Here is an 11,797-nt window from a genome sequence, read left to right on the forward strand (position 1 = left end):
ACTGCAGATTAGTACCGATATACAGTATATCACATACGTACATGTGATATCCATTTGTATGCTTGTTTATGAGATAATAGAAGAAGAAAACGGAATTCACAGGAAGAGTTTAGGAGAACTGAGAAAAGTAAAGTTGTACTAAATGAAAAGTAAAGTTAACTTCCCTTGAATTTTACGGTCATCCCGTAAAAGTGGTTTTACAAGAAGTTTTTTAGGGGAGCACTTGAAGTTGCTCTAACGACATACCCAGCGATAACTTGGCCGATGATCAACTGGTACCGAACGGCGCATTTGCCTTGGAGAGGCAAAGCGACGGGAGAGGAACAAGGAAGTAAATGGATCATAACAGATTCAGAGTGTAAGCTTACCTGACAGGCCTTATGGCAATGCTTACAAGCTAACGGAGAACCTAATAATATGTATCCCAATTTTTCCAGATGTCTGTTGGAGATCTGAGCTCACAATATGGCAAAGACAATGAAAAAGAAATCGGGTTCCTGGTACAATTTATTTGGGTACATGCACATGTTATGTATCCAACATATTTCGACAGTTGGTCTCAATGCCAGTGTCACAGTATGTCTGTCAGTGCCTTGTTTTTGTTATGTAACTGGACACACAATTCAGGATCCTTACAACAACAACAACAACAAACTGCCGCTAAACTCTAATGGATCAGAAGCTATACATGCTGAAACAACTTGGACTTAAGCTCAACACCTTTTCGTTAAACAGTTGGAGTTCGTTGGGTAGAGGTCCCTGAGGGTATAGGTTCTGCTAGACGAACACCGAGTAAACTGATATATGCACATGCAGATGTTATCTCCTCAACCATCAAATGTACATCTGGTCACTCAAGTGTACGATAAGTACACCTATAAACTATGGAATTGGCAGATATTCAGGCCGGCAACAAAACCATCCTTGTGCCCATCTGATCAATATTATTGTGGTGTTTTAGCCAATCACCTGCGAATTGGACATGAAAAAAGTTAAGGCCTAGTCTGGTGAGTGAAACTTGCATTTAGCAATCCAGGTTTGAGCTCTCACCTGCTTCACCAAAGGAAGTGCATTAGTTTCCCATTCTGTTGACCATTTGGAAGATGACCCTGTACTCAAAGCACCACCTTTCAGGGATTTCAAGGTGTCACATTCCTCCGGAAATCCCTTGAAGAGCACCTGCGTGATTTTTCAATTGCAGTACCAGTTCATGTCTCTTCTAATGTTTAAAACAAAGCCATGATGAAAAGTACTTATACTAATTTTAAAACGCATTGAAACAATGACCCAAGTAGTCATACAATGAAATGAAATGGTAAAAGATAAAGACTAAAAGTGGTCCTCACCATAAGTTCATCTGCAAGCTCCGAAGATGTTGAGAAAAGAAGTCCATTTCTGTTTACTTTCACAAGCTCCTCGATGCTGAAAGAAAAAGAAAGCCAGAGTCTTATAACATAGAGCAACCAAAAGGCCAATTCCAAAACATAGCAATTCAAACATCTAGAAACATGGGTTACCAGGAGAATGAAGCAGCACAAACTGGTAATCCACATCCAAACATATCAACAACCTAAACACAAGCATTCAAGTTACAATGCAGAAAATAAAAAACTCCTACATCATTAAAGTAAGCAGATGATGTGAGTTAACCTTCATAGGTAGATCAAGCCCCGACGAGGATGTATGCAATGATACGCCTAGATCAGCTGATCCTGTATTGCTCAAACAATCAGCACCTATCCTACAGTATAATTTTTTTTTGGCAAGTGATTGGCATACCTAGCAACAGAGGATAGTCCTCCGATGCAAGCCACATAGTCCGGAAGGCAACACGTCTCAGTTTCAACCTTTTTATTTGTTCCTCATATTTCTTTCTATCAGGCCCTTTACCTCCAGTGTCAACATTTACTAAAATCAGAGCAATGACTAAAATTAGTGATTCAAGCAGATATAGCAGAACGCATGATACCTGTGATAATGAAAAGCAATCTTGGGTAATCAAATTGCTTTCCGTTCTTGATATCAATCCAAAGCTGCCCCTCATCCATTGAATCCTCTTCACCTAATGTTGCAGCAACACGTCTATCATACATCAGTGCTGCTTCCAGAAGTATACTGAAATCTTCATCTGGTGTCCTGGAATGCAGGTAGCAAAGGATTACAAGTTTATGCGCATTGTTAACTGTCTGCTCAATAATCACGTGAGATGAACATAAAGAGTTCCGCAATAGAGACCACTCGGTCCAAGAGAACATACCAGCTTGTGCTGCTCACAACAAGTGCAGGTCTATTAGGCTTCAAAGAAACTCCACCATCAATCTTGCTAGTAAGTACAGTAGTGCTCTTGTCTTCCACTTCTTTTTCTTTGTTGTAACAGAAAACCAAATAAAATAAATCAAATTGGAATATGCTTATACCATGAAAACTATTCCAGTTGATTGGAAAATAACATTACCAACAGAGATGCAATCAGCACTGCCCATAGCAGTACAAATGGAACTACCCAACCTGCAGAATAACTACTTCATGTGCTAAGGTCACATATACTGATATGCAGTACTGCAAGTAGCGAGGGAAGAACTGACAACAGATGTTCACCTCATGTTTCTCCGTCAAGGAAGCAGGATGGAAAAATTCAGGAGAATGATCATAAAGAACTGTTGCTCTGAAAATTGTGGTTACGTTAGTACAAACTGCAGCATGCGAAGCAGATATTTTACAAAAAAAAGTTGAAGTTCAATCTGATTACTTGATTCCCCAATTTTGAGAAAGCTCGTGTTGCATTGCTTTAGTAACACAGAAGGCGCCATCAGTCATCCGCCCAAAGTGCTTCTAGAACCTAAAATGCAGGAAAACATCACTAATTAAAACACATGGCCAATAAGATATAGAATCAGCCTAGCAGTTACGCAAACATGGTTGGAGGGTTTACCAGAAATATATTTTGACTATTACATGACTTCTCCCATGAGACAATCCAAGCAAAGTATATCCAAAGTTATGCCAATCCACAATAAATTTAGCACCTCTTAGCCAGCTAACCAGTTTTACAGCAGCCAATGTTGGAACGGAGGGTGGATTCTGTTGGACAAAAGATGGTCAAATGACACAAATCAGGTCTCTCATTGTACTGTGAAATACGATAACTAAATCTTGACATTTTTTATTACCAAAAAAATTCTTTAAAAAATATCAATCAAAAGGGATATTCTGTAACTAAGTAAGGGTCAGAGTAAACGACTTTGTAATATACTACTCCCTCCATCCCATAATGCAGTGCATATATATATTTTTTAAAAGAGTTAAACTTTACAAACTCCGACCAAGTTTGTAGAAAACAATATTTACATCTAGAATACCAAACACATGTCATTAGATACATCATGAGACATATTTTCCTATTGAATATCTTTGATATTGTAGACATAAATAGTTTTCTCTATAAAGGTGGTCAAACTTCACAAGGTTTGATTTAAAAATAAAAAATCTATATGCACTACATTATGGGTCAGAGGGAGTACAATCAGCATTGCCAAAATGAGCATGGTGTCAACAACAGGTCACTGTACATATTGCATAGCATGAGTTAGTATGCAATACTTAAGCTGCACAATAAGCCAACTATGACTATTCATTTACTCAGTATCAGTATGGTTTTATTCAAAAGAAATTGCTTAGCATGGTGAACAATGAATTCTAGATTGTTGAATTCTCTTAAAAAATAACTAAACCTGCTGACAATGGCAGTGATCAGACATACTCTTCATGTAATTTTGAACCACATATGCAAATAAGAAAGCTGTATATAATTTTACCTGAACAATGAAGACATCAGGGCGAGGAATCTTAAAGCAGAGAAACCAAATCAGCATGATAAACTGGATGGCAGCTTTAAGTAGCAGTGCCAGGGCACCACATATCTTTGAGATCCTGATAACTGCACTGATTTCTGAAGATACAACCTTGAAGTCAACTGTAGTTTGAGAGAACATATAAAATAGAATGGCTCAAATAACCAATACCATCTCATGGATGTGAATCGACGGATTCTCTCTCAGTGATAAATGGGGATCACTTCCTGCTCATAGACATAAAATAGGACACAAGGTCAGATCTCAAAAAAGCAACACTGAAATCTGATGCAATTTTGGCTTGTATGCCGTCCCTTAAGCTGTAGGAGTACTGGTATGTAGGGTATAAATAGCTTCATACTACAGTTCGGGAGTAAAATTCAACAGCACGATGAAGGTGTAAGGAACAGAGTACCTCCGTTTGCAACAATGTCCACTTCCATACCAGCCTGTTGAGAAAAATAACGAACAACTAAGTGTGAGATACTAGAACACAATGCTCTCAACAGCAAGGAACATGTGCCAGCCTAAAGCCTTCCTAAAGGTACCAACCAACTTCCAAAGATTGCTTCCCCTTGTTGAAAAGGGAAAAATACATGGACATGGTAAATAGTACGCCCCTCTAATCCAACACGATCAATCAGAACCAACAAGGGACTGCGGATTTGGGAGACAAGTGCCTTACCTGGTTGGCGAGGGAGAGGGAGTGGTACTGCATGCGGGGACTGCGGCCGATGTCGCCCCAGTACAACCACCGCCGCGCGTTTCCTCCTTCCTGCCTCCCCCGCCATCGTCGTCGATCCTGCGCGCGCGCAGAGGGAGGAAGAAATAGCGGCTCTAGGTAAGTAGGTATGCAGGTGGAGGGGGTGAGGGAGCCGAAGAACGGCGCAAGCCCTTCACTAAGAGCTAACTCCAACGGGCCGACCCAAACGGACGGCGCTTTTGTCCCTTCTTTTTGTCCTAAACTAGGCCGCCCGTCCGGCGTCCGTCCTTTTTTAGATTTGGATCAGCAGCGTGTCCAATGCGCCGACCCATTTCATGACCGCACGCTTTTAGATCATACCAGCGGCCATGCCAGCGCGCGGGGAAAATCGGCATAGGGCGCGCGGTCGGCGCTCCAGAGCGCGGGAAATGTTCGCGCGCTTGTTTTGGCGCGCCGCGGTCGGCGCTCGTTATAAGAAGACGCTCCCTCCACACTTAGTCCATCGCCCACTCGTCTCGCCCCCTCTCACTAGCCTCGCTGCCTGTGCACCACCATGTCAATGCGCATCCTCGACGCTTCGGATTTTCGCGGAGTCCGCAAGCGCCCCTCCGTCGCCTTCTCCGCCGAGATCTTGTTTGGCGAGAAACGCCTCATCCTCGGCACCTTCGACACCGCTGAGTAGGCGGCCCGCGCGTACGATGCGGCGGTGTGGCGCCTCCGACGGCCTAGTCGGGAGATGAATTTTCCTGACGTGTCGAGCCAGCGGGCGCAGGATATGGCGTCTCTCCCACGGCTTTTCACCGACAAGGATCGTCGCGTCCACCGGAGGCGGCAGCGTCGCCTCGCCATCGCCGAGATGGACGTGCAAGCCTTGGTGGTGTGGCGCGAACGCTTCCCGCAGGACATCATCGACGAATGTCAGTTCTATGAGCGGAGGAGGACGGAGCGAGCCGTCTATCGGGAGCGCAAGCGTGCGCGGAAGCAGGCCGCTCAATTGAGGCTGAAGCTGCGAGAAACATCGGGGTGGGACTTCGAGGACGAGCAGGCTGCTGTCGCCTATATTCAGATGTCGGAGGAGGACATTACCGAGTCAGAGTCGGAAACCGACGAGTAGTTGATCTTTTTTTATCTATGTACGCAAGAACTATCTATGTATCCTTTTTCATCGAAAAAAATGGCCGGCGGCGTCGGCGATGAAGCAGGCAGTGGAGGGTGTGCGCGCGGGGGGAGGAGAGAGGGCGAGCACGTTGCTACGTCTTGAGCTAGCGTTGGTTTTCCCCGAAGAGGAGAGGGTGATGCAGCAAAATGTAGCGTAAGTATTTTCCTCAGTTTTGAGAACCAAGGTATCAATCCAGTAGGAGGCTCCTCAAAAGTCCCACGCACCTACACAAACAAACTGAGAACTCGCAACCAACGCAATAAAGGGGTTGTCAATCCCTTCATGGTCACTTACGAAAGTGAGATCTGATAGAGATAGTATGATAAGATAAATATATTTTTGGTATTTTATAATATAGATGCAGAAAATAAAGATGCAAATAAAAGTAGATTGAAAGCAAATATGATAAGAGATAGACCCGGGGGCCATAGGTTTCACTAGAGGCTTCTCTCAAGAGCATAAGTATTACGGTGGGTGAACAAATTACTGTCGAGCAATTGATAGAAAAGCGAATAATTATGACGTTATCTAGGCATGATCATGTATATAGGCATCACGTCCATAACAAGTAGACCGACTCCTGCCTGCATCTACTACTATTACTCCACACATCGACCGACTCCTGCCTGCATCTAGAGTATTAAGTTCATAAGAACAGAGTAACGCCTTAAACAAGATGACATGATGTAGAGGGATAAACACATGCAATATGATATAAACCCCATCTTGTTATCCTCGATGGCAACAATACAATACTTGTCTTGCAACCCTTTCTGTACTGGGTAAGATCACCGCAAGATTGAACCCAAAGCTAAACACTTCTCCCATGGCAAGAACGATTAATCTAGTAGGCCAAACCAAACTGATAATTCGAAGAGACTTGCAAAGATAACTCAATCATACATAAAAGAATTCAGAGAAGATTCCAATATTATTCATAGATAAACTTGATCATAAACCCACAATTCATCGGATTTCGACAAACACACCGCAAAAAGAGATTACATCGAATAGATCTCCACAAGAGAGGGGGAGAACATTATATTGAGATGCAAAAAGAAAGAAGAAGCCATCTGGCTAATAAATATGGACCCATAGGTCTGTGGTAAACTACTCACAACTCATCGGAGAGGCTATGGTGTTGATGTAGAAGCCCTCCGTGGTCGATTCCCCCTCCGACAGAGTGCCGGCGAAGGCTCCAAGATGGGATCTCGCGGATACAAAAGGTTACGGCGGTGGAAATTGTGTGTCGTGGTGCTCCTGGATGTTTTCGGGGTCCGTGGATATATATAGGAGGAAGAAGTACGTCGGTGGATGCCCGAGGGGCCCACGAGACAGGGGGGCGCGCCCTACAGGGGGGGGGGCGCCCTCCTATCTTGTGGAGCCCTCGGAGCTTTCTTGACTTGCACTCCAGGCTCTCCGGATCAGATTTGTTCCAAAAATAACGCTCCCGAAGGTTTCATTTCGTTTGGACTCCGTTTGATATTCCTTTTCTTCGAAATACGTAAATATGCAAAAAAAAACAGCAATATGGGTTGGGCCTCCGGTTAGTAGGTTAGTCCCAAAAATGATATAAATGTGTAGAATAAAGCCCATAAACATCCAAAAAGGGTAATATAATAGCATGGAACAATCAAAAATTATAGATACGTTGGAGACGTATCAAGCATCCCCAAGCTTAATTCCTGCTCGTCCTCGAGTAGGTAAATGATAAAAAGAGTATTTTTGATGTGGAATGCTACCTAGCATAATTCATAATGTAATTTTCTTTCATTGTGGCATCAATGTTCAGATCCAAATGATACAAAATAAAAGTTCATAAAGACATAAGAAATAGTAATACTTTAAGCATACTAATCAAGATAATCATGTCTTCTCAAAATAACATGGCTAAAGAAAGTTATCCCTACAAAATCATATAGTCTGGCTGTTGCTCTATCTTCATCACACAAAGTATTTAATCATGTACAACCCCGATGACGAGCCAAGCAATTTTTTCATACTTTAATAATCTCAAACTCTTTCAACTTTCACACAATACATGAGCGTGAGCCATGGACATAGCAATATATATGGAATAGAATGGTGGTTGTGGAGAAGACAAAAAGGAGAAGATAGTCTCATGTCAACTAGGCGTATCAACGGACTATGGAGATTCCCACTAATAGATATTAATGTGAGTGAGTAGGGATTGCCATGCAACGGATGCACTAAAGCTATAAATATATGAAAGCTCAACAAAAGAAACTAAGTGGGTGTGCATCCAACTCACTTGCTCACGAAGACCTAGGGCACTTTTCAGGAAGCCCATCATTGAAATATACAAGCCAAGTTCTATAATGAAAAATTCCCACTAGTATATGAAAGTGACAACATATGAGACTCTCTATCATGAAGATCATGGTGCTATTTTGAAGCACAAGTGTGGAAAAAGAGATAGTAGCATTGTCCCTTCTCTCTTTTTCTCTCATTTTATTTTTTTTATTTTTTTTATTTTTTCTTTTTTTTCTTTGGCCTTTTCCTTTTTTTTGGCCTTTCTCTTTTTTTTTTCTCTTTTTCTTTTTTTTCTTTTTGTAAAGTCCGAAGTCTCATCCCGACTTGTGGGGGAATCAGTCTTCATCATCCTTTCCTCACGAGGACAATGCTCTAATAATGAAGATTGTCGGGGGTTGGATACGAAATATGCCAAAGGATGGCTTATCATGGTGGGAGCGAGTAGAACATCGCCGGTGCCTGGAAGCGGGATGAGGCGAAGACATGCATGCCGGCGGAACTTACCCAGCTTCAGGGCTCTCCTAGGAGATAACACCCCTACTGCTGCTCTGCGGGGTCTCCGCATGATCACTAAGGCAAAGTGACTACAATGGTGCTCCTGGAGCTGTTTTGGGAGGCAGGAGAGGGCAAGGCTAGCTCTCTCCTCCCTGTGCTATCTAGTCTATCTCTATCTAGGTCTGAACCCTTTGCACGGGTGCCCCGGAGGGTTTATATAGGCCTACCCCCCGGGGTACAATAGTAATCCGGCTGGGCGCGGGTCCCAGCCGTCTGTCTCTCAGGCCGCCGTCCTCCCTGCCGGCTTCTGGGGCCCGCCGACTGGCGGGTCCCGCGGACAGGCTTGATACTGTTGCGGCACTCCTGATGACGCAGGCTCGGTCATTGGGTCGTGGCAACAGTGCCGCCATCTATCGGGCGATCACTGTCACCATTCCCCATCTTATCTGGTTAATGGCTCGTGGGGCCCTGGGGAGGAGTCGGCCGACTCCAGGGAGGCCGACTCCCACAGGTCCGTCTTCGGGGCGCTCAGGCCGCCTCCGGCCCACCCACTGACAGGCGGCCCCGCCGCCTTCGGGTCGTACAGGCCGGCGTCGTGGGCACAGTGTGCTGTGCACTGTGGCTGAGGTCAGGGCAGGCATGGCAACAGTGTCGCGCCTCGCCGGAGATCTTCCAGCGATACGGCTCACTGTAGCCATGCCGGCCCTTCGTAAGCAGGGGGGAACGGCCATGCCGCGACCGTACCCTGCATCGTACTTCGGGATGAGGGAGGATTCATGGGCTGACTCTCCATAGTCGGCCTCTCTGGAGGTCGCCTAGCTCGGAGTCGGCTTATCTCGGAGTCGCCGTCTGGGACTCGGCTTGTCTTGGAGTCGCTCCTGGGACTCGGCTTGAGGGGCGCGGCCTGCCCCGATGTCTTGAAAGGTCCTGGGACTCGGGTTAGCCTACCCGTGGTCCATTACTCTGACAGTAGTCCCCGAAGCTGGTGAAGCCCTGCGGACGCTGCATTGTGGGGCTTCAACAGTTTCAACCTTCCAGGAGCGGACTCTGGAACTCGACTGCCGTCTTCCCTTGGGCCAACTGTCGAGAGTCGGATGTTTTTAGCAAAGAGCCACAGCTCGAAAGTCGCGGCGGGAAACCATGCGGCGTGCCTGATACGCTTCCCCGCAGCCATCAGGGCGGTCCTATCGCGTGGCGCCACATGGAGAGGACAGTCTGCCTGCCCACGCGCGCGACGGGACGGGCCGTCAGGTGGGGCCCGCCACTACCGTGCCTTGGCATACGAACGGATACATTACGGCCGTGGACGGTTGGTTTTCCCACGTCGTTACTGCACGTAGTAACTTTGTGGGGTAAATCGTGGGGCGGCGTGGGGCATCGTGCGCAGTTAATCCCACGCTCGCCCCCTCGGCTTCTCAGCCCATAGGGCTATAAGTAGGCGGGGGGGGAGCGGAGCGGCACAACACGTGCGCCCTTCTTCCCCGCTCCCCCGCCTCATCTTGCCTTCTCTCCCTCCTGCCTCTGCCGTTGAGCAAGAGCACTCCACACCACGGCGATGAGCTCTTCCTCCGCCGCAGCCCCCGCCGTGCGCTCCGGCGTATGGGACGGCTCGGAGGTAGAAGAGGAACACATCGAGTTCCTCCGCCGGACATGTCGTCTCCCCAGCGCGGACCTCGTGCGCGCCCGCGCCACGCCGGAGGGGGAGATTTGGCCGGCGCCGGAGGAGGGCGAGCGGGTCATCTTCCGCTCGCACCTCATGCGCGCCCTGGGGCTGCCGGCGAGCGGCTTCTTCCGCTCGTTCTTGGAGTTCCACAGCCTTCAACCGCACCACCTCACTCCGAATACGGTGGTGTTGCTCTCCGCCTTCTCCACTCTGTGCGAAGGTTTCCTCGGCGTTCTCCCCACCATCAAGCTGTGGGGAGAATTCTTCTCTTCTAAGCTTGGCACGCACGTCGCCGGCGTGCCGGCTCAGTGCGGCGCCTACATCGCGGTGCGGCGCTCGACGGCCGACAACCCCTTTCCTCCCATCACGCTGATCAAGTCGGTGAAGATGTGGCAGCGCTCATACTTCTACGTGAAGAACCTCGCCTCCGACGGCGACTGGGTCAACCTGCTGCCTTACAACGCCACCCCCCTAACTGGGAGGCTCCCCAGCTGGTCTCACCAAGTCAAGACGCTGACTCCCGCCGGAGCCGCCGCCATAGCGCGACTCCGGGTCTTGACGCAGTCGGAGGGTCTCGTCGGGGCCGACTTGCTGGCCGCCTTCGTGGCATGCCGATTTCTCCCGCTCCAAGGTCGGCCTCACCTGATCTGTCAGATGAGCGGCCTCCGAGACCCGAGTCGGATGAGCACCAAGGAGATGCCCCGCGCGGAGGTAGCAAACATGGTGAATCATATCGCGAACTGCGAGTTCGGGGAGGACTGACAGTTCGGCAAGGAGCCGTACTCGCGTGACAACCCCCCACCAGTGGTAAGTCGCGTCCCTCTATTGTTTTGTCTTCTTTGCGGCCGACTCCGGCTTCTGACTCTTGTCGGTTTCTTCTGAGCTAGAATCCCCTTATGCAGCCTGCAGCCGGCGCCACGAGACAGCCTCGTGAGTATGTTCTCGATCGTGCGGAGAGCGACGTCGACGACCCCGACTTGGGGGCGGCGGCGATGGAAACCAACGCCGAAGGCGGGGGAGAAGGAGCAGAAGGTGACTTCAGGCCCTCGGCCACCTTCGCCGACTGGCCTGACGACGACGCCGAAGGGGAAGTCGCTCCACGCCACCAGCCGAGGGTCGGCTCGTCGGGCGCCGGCTCCTCCACCGGCCTGGTCGGCCAAGGCGGCGCGAAGAGGCGTCACGCCGGGCCGAGTGCGCCCGGCGGCAAATTGAAGAAGTTCAAGGGGGCGGCCGCCGCGACCAAACGGGAGGAGGCGGCCGCGAAGACCAACCGCTTCCGAAGGGAAGTGAGAAGGCCGCCGCTAGTCTCTGCGTAAGTCTTTACACTTTTTTATTTTCCTTCATTGAATCTTGTCCGAGTCTTCTTTTATACTCCCTCCATTCTTCTTCAGGGCCCCTCTTTCCCTTGAGAGAGTCGTCGTCCCCTACGTCATGGGGTCGGCAGAGACGTCCGCCAATACTCGGCGGGCCGACCCCGCCGCCGACCTCCGGGAGGCGACGGAGCAAAATGCGCGAGAGAAGCACGAGGAGGAGGAGTCCGAACGTCTGGAGAAGGCGGAGGCCGACAGGGCGGCCGCCTCCGCCCAGAAGAAGCTGGAGGATGCCGAAGCCGCCCTCGCGGCGAGACGGCGTGCCGAGGAGGCCGCGCGTCG

At 48.5% G+C, this 11,797-nt stretch overlaps 1 pseudogene; it reads right to left on the reverse strand.

Moving 5' to 3' along the window:
• Positions 1 to 500: 500 nt before the first annotated feature.
• LOC119306001 lies at positions 501 to 4,642 on the reverse strand (annotated as a pseudogene).
• Positions 4,643 to 11,797: the final 7,155 nt, after the last annotated feature.

The sequence above is a fragment of the Triticum dicoccoides genome, chromosome 5B (assembly GCF_002162155.2).
Source record: "Triticum dicoccoides isolate Atlit2015 ecotype Zavitan chromosome 5B, WEW_v2.0, whole genome shotgun sequence".
Taxonomy (NCBI): Eukaryota; Viridiplantae; Streptophyta; class Magnoliopsida; order Poales; family Poaceae; genus Triticum; species Triticum dicoccoides.